Raw genomic sequence first — 12,718 nt, 5'->3', positions numbered from 1 at the left:
CAGTGTTCTGGATTTTGTCCATTCTAATAGGTGTGTGGTGGTATCTCATCATTTTAATTTGCATTTCTCTAATGAAATGTAGAACATCTTTTCATATGCTTTCTTGCTATCTGTATATATTCTTTGGGGACATATCTGCCAAGTCCTTTGGCCCACTTTTAAATTGGGTTGTCTTATTCTTGTTGAGTTTTAAGAGTTCTTTGCATATTTTATATAATAGTCCTTTTTCAGATGTGTCTTTTCCAAATATGTTCTCCCAGTTATTGGCTTGCCTTCTCATTCTCTTGACATTGTCTTTCAGAGAGCAGAAATTTTTGATGTAGGCTGCCTTATCAATTATTTCTTTCATGGATTGTGGCTTTTTTCTTGTATCTAATAAGTCATTACCATATCTAAGGTCATCTAGGTTTTCTTCTGTGTCATCTTTTGGGAGCTTTATTGTTTTGCATTTATATCCATTTTCAGTTAGTTTTTGTGAAGGATGTGAGTCTGGGTCTAGATTCTTTTCTTTTTTTATTGTATGTGTTGTCTAGTTGTTCCAGTACCCTATTTTAAAAAGACTATCTTCCCCATTGTATGAGTCTTTTCTCACACTGCTAATAAAGACATACTCAAGATTGGGTAATTTATAAAGGAAAGAGACTTCATTGATTCACAGTTCCACATGGCTGGGGAGAGCTCACAATCATGGTGGAAGGTGAATGAGGAGCAAAGTCACATCTCACATGGCAGCAGGCGAGAGAGCTTGTGCAGGGGATCTCCCATTTATAAAACCATCAGATCTCATGAGACTTAATCACTGCCCTGAGCACAGTACCAGAAAAACCTGCCCCCATGATTCAATTACCTCCCACCAGGACCTTCCCACAACACATGGGGATTATGGGAACTGCAATTCAAGATGAGACTTGGGTACGGACACGGCGAAACGTATCACCCATTGTATTGTTTTTGCTCCTTCCTCAAAGATCAGTTGAATATGTTTGTGTTGGTCTGTTTCTTGGGGGGAAGGGAATTTATTCTTTTGGCTGAACTATTTATCTATTCATTCACTAATACCACATTATCTTGATTACTGTTGCTTTAAAGTAAGTCTTGAAGTTGGGGAATGTCAGTCCTTCGACTTTGTTCTTCTCCTTCAATATGGTGTTGGCTATTCTGGGTCATTTGCCTCTTCATATAAACGTTAGAATCAGTTTGTTGATATTCATGAAATAACTTTCAGGGATTTTGATTAGGATTTCATTGAATCTATAGATCAAGTTGGGAAGAACTGACATCTTAACAATATTCAATCTTTCTATCCACAAACATGTAATATATTTCCATTTATTTAGTAGTTCTTTGATTTATTTCATCAGAGTTTTGAGTTTTCTTCATATAGATCTTATACAAATTTTGTTAGTTTTATACTTATATATTTCAATTTTTCGTGCTAATGTAAATGACATTGTGTTTTTAATTTCAAGTCTCAATTGCTTATTGCTGGTATATAGGAAAGCAACTGACTTTTGTATATTAACATTTTATCCTACAACCCTGCTATAATTGCTTCTTCATTCCAGGACATTTTTTTTTTGTTATTTCAGATTTTCTACGTAGATAATCATGTCATCTGTGACCAAAGACAGTTTTATTTCTTCCTTCCCAATTTTTACACCTTTGGATTTTTTTAAATTGAGATATAATTCACATACCATGAAGCTGAGCTTCTAAAAATGTACAATTTAGTGGCTTTTGGTCTAGTCACAGAATTGTGCAATGATCACCACTATCTAATTCTGGACTATTTTCATAACCTCCCAAAGAAATCCAGTACCCATTAATTATTTTTCACCCTTCCACTCACTGGATATTTCACATTTTACACTAAAAATCCAACACCCAAGACAAATAAACTACTGTTAGACAATTTAAAAGTATAAAAAGCAAAAAGCAAAACCAGAACCAAAACACAATGAAAAGCACAAGATGACTAATTTCCAAATGAAAATACTAGGCTAAACATTATGAAATTATTATTTTTACAGGCAAAAATGACCTAACGATGTCAATTTCATACAGTCCAATCTAATATTTGCATCAGTATATCGAGATCACTGAATTTCTTCAGAATATCTTGACGAGTATAGCTTTCAATGTAATTCATTATTAGCTCCCAGGTACAGCAATAATAATGTGTAAACAAAATACGAATAAATGAAAATCGTAAACATTAAAAAATCATTTTCAAATCCTTGATTTAAGCATCCACCAGGGCTGTCATACCCTCACAGGAATGGATGTCCTTGCTGGTTCCTAAGTATGCACAGAAAGGGAATCCAAATACTTAAAAACAAATTTTAAAACTTTTTTTACATTATTTAAATGTCTTAGATAATTTTATGAATAATCTAGAATCATAAAACTCCACTAATAACCATTAGGGAAAAAAATGAAACTTGTGCCAATACCATGTACCCACTGCTAATGATCTTCTCAGATGTCCCATCAGCTGGGTTTCTGCAATAATGTATGCTGTTAACACAGGAGTGCTTTTTTCATCAAGCTGTGGCTATATTTTGACCTTAACTCTTTTTCTGATTTGACTCCAAAAATTGTAGTTTGTTGTTTTAGTTCTTTTTAGCAATAGTAACTTGTGGAATACTGTTTTTTGTTTTGTTTTTGTTTTGTTTTGTTTCATTGAGAAAAAGAAACACCATAAAAAGCAGCTTAAAGGATGTTTGTTAGCAGGGCCACAAAGTGGCCACAAAATTTCTGATACAAAACATTTATCCCACGTCCCTTGGGCATATTTTTTCTATATATTTTTAGGGCATTTAATAATAGGAGTATATTGCTGAATTTTTATTTTCCTAGTTCATTTTATGAGGAAAATATAAAACAAACAAACAAAATCCAATTTCTCTAAAGCTGACATGAAAAGGAAGAAAATAGAGAAGCAAAATACCTAAGATAATTAAGATCTAAATAATAAAAACTGCAGTCATACTAGAAATATATTCTATAGTATGAGAATTGATTTCCTTGCAAAATAGTTTGAAAAGGGAAAAGTTAATAATATTTCTTGCCTTGAAGGCAACTGTCTAAACTGGGCCAGGACACAAACTAAATGACAGCCTTGCTAAAAGCAATATTCACTTTATGTATTAAGTGCTTGTCTTACATAAGACACAGAGTGAGAAAGCACCCTATTTACAGTCAACCTTGTGGATCAGCAGACAGACTTGAAAAAGGGACTATTATGGTAGAGTAATGGTTAGTTATGTTGATTTTACTGTCACTCTTTTGTGATAATTTTCACACCCAAAGTAACTAATGTATTTAAATGTATGTTACAAGTGCACTACTCTTATCTCCTGGGCTTCACACCGAGTCACAGAGTGTCCTCTCTGGGAGCTGCATACACCCAACGGGTCGCTGTCTGCACGGAAACCTTTTATTCTTAATGAAACAGATGTGCAACCTGCTGGGCTCAGACTTTATTGACCAAGTAGAGTAACAACTTCAAGCTTGTTACCAACCGAACTAACATAACAGCAGCCTCAGACCCTTGTTTCTTGGCGGAGTGATGAAAACAAACAAACAAAAAAACCCTAAAAGGATCGAAGACCAATGAAATGAGACACAAAGACTTATTTTACTATAGTGAAGACAGGAGAGGGAGGGGAGGAGGAGGACAAATAAAGAAAAGCGCTGTCCCAGTAATGCAACTGCAGCCACTTCTTATCAGGTGGAATATTATTGGCAGGCAAATAAAAGACAAGGAAATCATATCAAGTCTCCTTTCAAGGCAGGCGAAATGAGGCAGCATTTGAGGTGGGAATCATCTCTGCAGTGGCAAAACTAGTAACTTATCTACCCCTGCAGTGTCACAAGGACAAAAAAACCAAACACCGTATGTTCTCACTCATAGGTGGGAATTGAACAATGAGAACACTTGGACACAGGAAGGGGAACATCACACACCGGGGACTGTTGTGGGGTGGGGGGAGGGGGAGGGATAGCATTAGGAGATATACCTAATGTAAATGATGAGTTGATGGGTGTAGCACACCAACATGGCACATGTATACGTATGTAACAAACCTGCACGTTGTGCACATGTACCCTAGAACTTAAAGTATAATTAAAAAAAAAAGTATATATATATATAAAAGAAAATGTGGCACATATACACCATGGAATACTATGCAGCCGTAAAAAAGGATGAGTTAATGTCCTTCGTAGCCACATGGATGAAGCTGGAAACCATCATTATGAGCAAACTGTCACAAGGACAGAAAACCAAATACTGTATGTTCTCACACATAGGTGGGAATTGAACAATGAGAACACTTGGACACAGGAAGGGGAACATCAATCACTGGGACCTGCCGTGGGGTGGGGGAATGGGGGAGGGATAGCATTAGGAGAGATACCTAATGCTAAATGACAAGTTAATGGGTGCAGCCCACCAGCATGGCACATGTATACATATGTGACAAACCTGCACATTGTGCACATGTACACTAGAACTTAAAGTATTAAAAAAAAAAAAAAAGTTCTTGCAGGAGAAAAAAAGAAAAAAAAAAAAAAGAAAAAGAAAAGGGCCTTCCCATCTTCTTCCTGGGAGCCAGGAAATGGATTTGCCCAAACAAGGGTGGGGACTCCTGGGCAAGATTAGAGAGGGAGCCTGATGGCTTTTCTTGCTGTTGTTTTTTCTACAGTGGTTGAGTGAGTGGACTGAAGTGGGTGCAGACTGGTCTTGAACTTGAACCCTCTGTCACCCAGGCTGGAATACAGTGGTGCAATCACAGCTCACTGCAGCCTTGAACTCCTGGTCTCAAGCAATCTTTCTGTCTCAGCCTCTCAAGTAGCTGGGACTACAGGTGCATACCACCATGCCTAGCTAATGAAAACTTTTTTTTTCGGAGACAGGGTCTTCCAATAGGCATTCTTTCTCTGTGTGTCTGTTTCTCCCTCTCTAACTCACACACACACACACACACACACACACACACACACACACGCTCCCCTTCAGACAGAAGGGTTACAGGCTGCTTTCTTTGAGATAGTCAGATAGTCTGAGCAGACTAACAGCCTATGAAATTTACCTTAAATCCATTCCCCATCTCCCCGCAGAGCTCAGAGAAATTCGTCTAGTCCCTGAGCTGCCAGAAAGTGGCTTGCATGGACCCTGCCCCACAGAGTGTATCAAGGCCGTAGGTTTTGGCCTTTGGTCTCTAGATATAGCTGGGTAGACCCTTCTCCACTCACAGAACAGAGCAATCCATCTAGAGCCTCAGTGAGCTTTCAGTGTCCCCAAAGTCCTGGTTTCTTTTCTATTTGGGGTTTTACAAACTTCAGTTCCATATTTCAGACACTCTGCTTTCTCTATACCTTGTAGTCTAAAGCCACTCTTTATTTTTCCTCTAAGTATAGGATGGGCAAAACAGTTGTATCTCCTCCACAGTTAGGTGCAAATCTCAGCTCACACCTAACTGCGTAAGTAGCAGCAGGTCTCTGGAATTTCTCCTCGTGTCCCACACCTCCTAGGGCCCTTGCAGCTTCTCTGTTTCCATAAGATCCCACATGCTTTACTGAGAACTGCTCTTCCTCCTTTGCCTCAGAAAACCAAAGGTCATCAGGTCCATAACCCACATGCTCACAAGCACTGCTTTACGTTCTGTGGGTTAACTGGCCTTTTTTCTGGGTCACCTCTGCCAAAGATCAGCAGCAGCTCCAGGGCATGCAAGCAGAAGAGGAGGCATGTTGCCCCTGGAACACAGAGATCTGTGGCCAATAGTTGCAGGCAGTTTCCCTAGAGGAATGCAGGTACCTCCCCATTGGTGCTGAGGTTGTTCCTGCCTAGGAAATGCGGCCTGGCCTTGGCACAATTCTGCCTGAAGAAAAGGAGACCACCCACCGAGAAAATTATCTGCATAAATAACGATTTCACTTCAGCTTTCCTTGCAGATGGTCCTGATTTGGAAGAGGTATGCAGACAGTCTTTGAAATATGACTTCTGGTTTTTAGGCCACTTGGAATTCTTCACAAGTCTCTCCATCACCGTGACAATTTATTGGCCTGGAATCATTAGCTGCCTCTGAAACCCAGTTCTTCTCTTCTTAATTTCTTACTATTTAAAAAATTTCCAGACTCTTCTTTTCTTTTCTTTTCCCCCTCCTCTCTCTCTCTCTTTTTCTTTCTAGAGATGGGGTCTCATCCTGTTGCCCACGCTGCAGTGCAGTGATGTGACTACAGCCTCCACCTCCTAGGCTCAAGCGATCCTCCCTCCTCAGCCTCCTGAGTAGCTGGGACTACAGGCATAAGCCACTACACTTGGCTAATGTTTTTTTGTGTTTTTAGAGATAGGATCTTGCTATGTTGTTCAGGCTAGTTTTAAACTCCCAGCCTCAAGGGATCTTCCTGCCTCAGCCTGCTGAGTAGCTGGGATTATAGGCATGAACCACTGAGTCCAGCCAGATGCTAATCTCTGAATCTACTTTTTCCCTTATTCCTTTGAAATACAACTAGTCATCAGATCCTATACATTTTTCCTCTTCCTATTGTCACCATTCTAATCCAGGCTATATTCCTCCATGCCTGGCCTATTACATTATAATAGTGTTGTTGGTTTCCCCAGTCTTTCTTGCACATGATTGCCATGTTAATGCTTTTAACACAATCCCCACTGTCTTTCCATGCACGAATGCCTTCAATGGCCCACCGTTACCTATATGCAGTGTATTGTACTGTGTGTTACTCAGCTGATTACCTTAACTTGTGTTTCTGTCCAAATAGATATTTATGGAGCACCTGCAGATATTTATTGAGTACATACATCATCCTTGGCTCTAGAAAGCAATGAATAAGCCTGACCCACTTCTTTCTTGCCTTTTAGAGAAGAGGGGTTGATAGGAAAAATAAATGCTCAGAAAGAGAAACTACTAAGGCATGTAATGAGGGAAGCAAATCTAGTCTCTGGAGTCATGGGAGGCAGAAGTGACATTTCAGCTGAGGCCTGAGGGTGAATAATGATGAATTACTGAAGGGCAGGTGAGGGACACAGCACATGCAAAGGGCCTGCGGTAAAAAAAAAAAAAAAAAAAAGGTTTGCTGCAGATCTGGAAGGAGACAGAGGGAGATGGGGAAGTATACAGAGGATAAAGGTGGGGAGGTCACCAGGGGCCAGACCGTGCAGAGCCTGGTAGGATGTGCTCAGGAATTTGACTTTATTATAAAAGCAATGGGAAATCACAGCAGGCCTAAGGCAGAGGAATGCAACAATTTATTGTGTTTCAAAAAGATTATCCCAGCTGCAGCGTGAAGGAGGTTTGCACAAGAGCCTACTGGGTGACTAAATAGGAGGAGGAGTGCAGATAAGAGGTGGTGGCACCCTGGACCAGGGTAGTGCCACTGAAGTTAGCAGAAAAGGAGAAAATACATGGATTCAAGAGAGAATGAGAGTGATCAGCCATGGGAGATCTGGACTGGAGGGAAGTGACAAAGAAAGAAATTAAGGATAATGTCTAAGCTTTTAGCACAAACAACAGACAACCATGGTCATCTTTAAGGAGTTGGGAACCCAGAAAAGGAAGCAGGCATGGGTGTGGAGGTTGATGCTGAGTTTAGAATAGTTTAGTTTCATTTTGTTTTCAAGACAGGATCTCACTCTGTCACCCAGGCTGGAATACAGTGGTGCAATCACAGCTCACTGCAGCCTTGAACTCCTGGTCGCAAGCGATCTTTCTGTCTCAGCCTCTCAAGTAGCTGGGACTACAGGTGCATACCACCATGCCTAGCTAACGAAAACTTTTTTTGTTTTTCGGAGACAGGGTCTCATTATGTTTTTCAGGCTGGCCTCAAACTCCTGACCTCAAGCGATCCTACCATCTTGGCCTCCCAAATTGCTGGGATTATTGGCTTGAACCACCACGCCAGGTGCAAGTTTAGTTTTGGACAATCTAGTCCAAATTGGATACCTCTAAGAGGTATCTAAAAGGTATAATAGAAACATAGGTCAGTCTGGAGTTCAGAATAGGAGCCAGTGTGAGAGGTAAATTTGAGAGTAATGGCATATTTGGTAGTTGAGACCATAGGAGTGATAGAGTTTGTCTAGGGAGAACTTGTAGAGAGAGAAGAGAGAGTGGCCTGGGCTTGAGAATCAAAGAACAGCATCATGGAAAGGTTGAGCAGAGAAGAAAGAACTCGAGTCTGAGAAAATGAAGCCAATGCAGTGGGAGGAAGGCTGGAGAGGGTGGTTTCTGGAAATTAAGAGAAGGTGTGTTCAGTGGGGTGGGGTGTCACAGTATTGGATGCAGTAAGCTATGGACTATTAAGTCCTCATGAAGCTATAGAGGCCATTAATACCATTAAAAAAATTCTTAGTTCAGTGCCAAGTGCAGTGGCTCACACCTGTAATCCCAGCACTTTGGGAGGCCGAGGTGAGAGGATGACAGCAGTCTAGGAGTTTGAGACTATCCTGGGCAACATAGTGAGACCTTGTCTCTACTGAAAAAGAATAGAGCTGAGAGTGGTGGCTCACACCTGTAATCCCAGCACTTTGAGAGGCTCAGGTGGGTGGATCACCTGAGATCAGTAGTTCGAGACCAACCTGGCCAACATAGTAAAACCCCATCTCTACTAAAAATACAAAAAATTAGCTGGGCATGGTGGCGGGCTCCTGTAATCCCAGCTACTAGGGAGGCTGAGGCAGGAGAATCACTGGAACCCAGGAGGAGGAGGCTGCAGTGAGCCGAGATGGTGCCACTGCACTCCAGCTTAGGCAACAAGAGCAAAACTCTGTCTCAAAAAATAAATAAATAAATAAATAAATAAATAAATAAATAAATAAATAAATAAAAATAACTGGGCATGGTGACACGTGCCTGTAGTCCCAGATACTTGTGAGGCTGAGGTGGGAGGATTACTTGAGCCTGGAAGTCGAGGCTGCAGTGAGTCGAGATCATGCTACTGCATTCCAGCCTGGGCAACAGAGTGAGACCTTGTCTAAAAAAAGGTCTTAGTTCATATTTCATTTTGGGGTGCCTCTACATCCTGATTTTCTCACACACACACACACACACACAACACACACACACACACACACACTATACATACACACAGCAAAATTCACTTTGTCCTGTAGAGTTCTATGGATTCTGACAAATACAAAGAGTTGGCTATCTACCATCACAGCCATGATAAAAAACAGTTCCATCACCCCCACATTTTACCATGCTATCCCATAGTAGTTCACTCTTCTGTCCCCACTCCTGGAAACCAACTATTTGTTTTCCATTCCTAGTTGTTTTTTTTTTTTTTTTTTCATAACGTTATCAATGAAATCATATGGTACATAGTTTTTTGAGCCAGGTTTCTTTCACTTAGTGAAATATATTTAAGAATCATTCAAGCTATTGCATGAGTGAACAGTTCAGTCCTTTCTATTGTTGAGTAGTGTTCCATGGTGTACACAGACTGCAATTTGTGTACCCATTCATAGGTTGAGGGACAGGTTAGTTATTTTCAGTTTTTGTTGATTACAAATAGAGCTGTTAGAAACATTTGCATACAGGTTTTGTCTGAACATTAGGTTATTTTTCTTCAGAGTGGTATTGCTGGGTTATATGGCATGGCTATGTTTAGCTTTATAATCCTTAGTATCTTGATAATGATAGCAGTTTGGTGAGGAGGTAGGATCAAAACAGGAGTGGAGAGGGTTAAGAAGAAAGAGGCAAGTGAGGAGGTGGATATAGTGAGTGCAAGTAATGCTTTAATTTCAGCTGACATGGAGAATTTCAGCTGACACAGGGAAGCAGGGATGTGGTTGGAGGTGGCATGAGGTTTAGGGAGGGAAGGGTTGTCAGAGATAAAAGATACTTGAGCATGTTTAATGATGATGAGAAGGAGGAAGCAGACAAAGAGGATGGAGATAAGGGAAAGAGAAGGACGTCAGGGAGGAAGGAGATAGTGAGGTTTCTGGTAGGATAGGAGGGACTGGCTTTTGATAAAAAGGTAGCTCTTCCATGTTAATGAGAGGGCATAAATGCAGTGAGCCCTTCCAAGCCCTAGTCTGACCTTCACGTGATCTTTTAGGGGATGGCAGAAGACAAGTTCAGCCCTTTCAAACTACATGCCTGCAAATACTCTTGGCCCCAACCAGACTGTCTCATGACGACATCATGTTCACGCTGTTATTTAAGAGCCAGTGGATGTTTGGGGTTTTGGGGGTGTCAGTAGAGCACCTTTGCTTGCCTGGCAGTGGTGAAGCATTTGCTAAGGAAAAGAAGCAAAGCTGTGAGTTCAGCAGATTGTTACTATTTATCCTCAGAGGTATGTTTTATCCTCGTTTCTACAAAAACACTCTTATGATGTTCACAATTGGATCCCAGTATCACAGTTACCACCCAGATCACCAGGACCTGGATAGGTACAGGACTTGGGGACAAGCAGCATGCTCATGAAAGTACAGTGTACAGTTTGGCAATTTGTTAACTTTCTTGATAACATAAACACATTTCCTTGCTAGAGATCTTGACATTGACTCCTGATAATTAGAAACACTGGGGACATTTCCTCTGACTCATTAATGAGTAAAACAGGCTATAATTTTTCTCCCTATATTCCATCTCTTAAAAAGAAAATGGTATCTACCATAATGACAGAATAAGAAAAACAGCAGTTGTTTTAGCCAAAATGATGAGGATGCCAGTCGCTGGGTGCATTGTTTAAGAAGTTGCCATTTTAAGACCTTCAGGGAAATACCTGAAATGACTCCAGCTGATCATTCCGATCTGTAAAACCTCATTTTGTTATGTAGCAGAGCAATTTGTGAGGCAGGACTGATAATAATGCAGTCAGTTGTTGGATATCAGATTTAACACCTTAAAAACTCATAGGAACCAATAAATGTTTTGTGGAATGGTTCTATACAAAAGTACCTACTGTGGTAATCTCATCTTAATAGATCTGAAAATGCCACAAGTTTTAAGTCAGAAAATGTACTTTCTTATTTTTGGGAAAGGCTTTGAGACCATCATAAGTGTAATATAATCAGGGAAGAGTTTTGCCGATGGTGAGTTAGGCTGTGAATCCAGACATAATCTACATAGGTAACTAGTGTTTCAGTGACATTTGACTATTGTTTTCCTTTTCTCAGCTGCCATGTTATTTATTGGAAGGCTGCCATATTATAAATAAGATTGCTGTCCTTTTGAGAAATTTATTCTAGAATACTTAGCACCATTGATACCAGAGTTAAGAATGCTAGGAAGTAGCTCTGCGATTGTGAAGTTGTTGCTTGATTTTGACTCATTTGCAGACTTTTACAGAGAAGTTGGTCTATGCTGGGGAATGGGGATCCACTGTGGATTAAAGATCATTTCTCCTCTTCAAAATGCTCACAGTCCCTCCCCAAAAATGCTCTTTGAGAAAAACTAGAAAGCAGAGACTTTATGTCCACTGTGATTTGTGTCCTTGGGAGCACAGAAAGGAAAGATTAGCTCTGTTTGGAAAGTCTAGAGAAGATGTGTTTAATAAAGCTTTGGCTGGGTGCAGTGGCTCATGCCTGTAATCCTAGGACTTTGGGAGCCTGAGGTGGGAGGACTGCTTGAGGCCAGGAGTTTGAGACCAGCTTGGGTAATATAGCAAGACCCTGTCTCTTCAAAAAAAATAAAAAATAAAAAATGAGCAGGATGTGGGGGTGCACGCCTGTAGTCCAAGCTACTTGGGAGGTTAAGGAGGAAGACTGTATGAAACCAGGAGTTGAAGGCTGCAGTGAGCCATGATCCTGCCACTGCACTCCAGCCTGGGCAACAGAGAGAGACCCCTGTCTCAAAAAAAAAAAAAAAAAAAAAAAAAGAAAAAAGAAAAAGAAAAAGAAAGAAAGCTTCTGTGTGTGACTACTAAATCCCAGCAACTGAGCAGGATCTCTCCACTTTAGACGGCAGAGGAGAGCAAGAAAGACAATCAGAGTGGTCAAGATGTGTTAAAATACAGAGCCTGATGCCTCCAGCTTTGTTCTTTTGGCTTAGGGTTGATTTGGCAATGCAGGCTCTTTTTTGGTTCCATGTGAACTTTAAAGTAGTTTTTTCCAACTCTGTGAAGAAAGTCATTGGTAACTTGACAGGGATGGCATTGAATCTATAAATTACCTCAGGCAGTATGGCCATTTTCATGACATTGATTCTTCCTATCCATGAGCATGGAATGTTCTTCCATTTGTTTGTATGCTCTTTTATTTTGTTGAGCAGTGGTTTGTAGTTCTCCTTGAAAGGGTCCTTCACATCCCTTGTCATGCTACCTGACTTCAAACTATACTACAAGGCTACAGTAACCAAAACAGCATGGTACTGGTACCAAAACAGAGATATAGACCAATGGAACAGAACAGAGCCCTCAGAAACATCTACAACTATCTGATCTTTGACAAACCTGACAAAAACAAGAAATGGGGAAAGGATTCCCTATTTAACAAATGGTGCTAGGAAAACTGGCTAGCCATATGTAGAAAGCTGAAACTGGATCCCTTCCTTACACCTTATACAAAAATTAATTCAAGATGGAGTAAAGACTTAAATTTTAGACCTAAAACCATAAAAACCTTAGAGGAAAACCTAGGCAATACCATTCAGGACACAGGCATGGGCAAAGACTTCATGTCTAAAACACCAAAAGCAATGGCCACAAAAGCCAAAATTGACAAATGGGATCTAATTAAACTAAAGAGCTT

This window comes from Pongo abelii, chromosome 8 (genome assembly GCF_028885655.2).
Source record: "Pongo abelii isolate AG06213 chromosome 8, NHGRI_mPonAbe1-v2.0_pri, whole genome shotgun sequence".
NCBI classification, from domain to species: domain Eukaryota; kingdom Metazoa; phylum Chordata; class Mammalia; order Primates; family Hominidae; genus Pongo; species Pongo abelii.
This window is presented reverse-complemented; position numbering follows the sequence as displayed.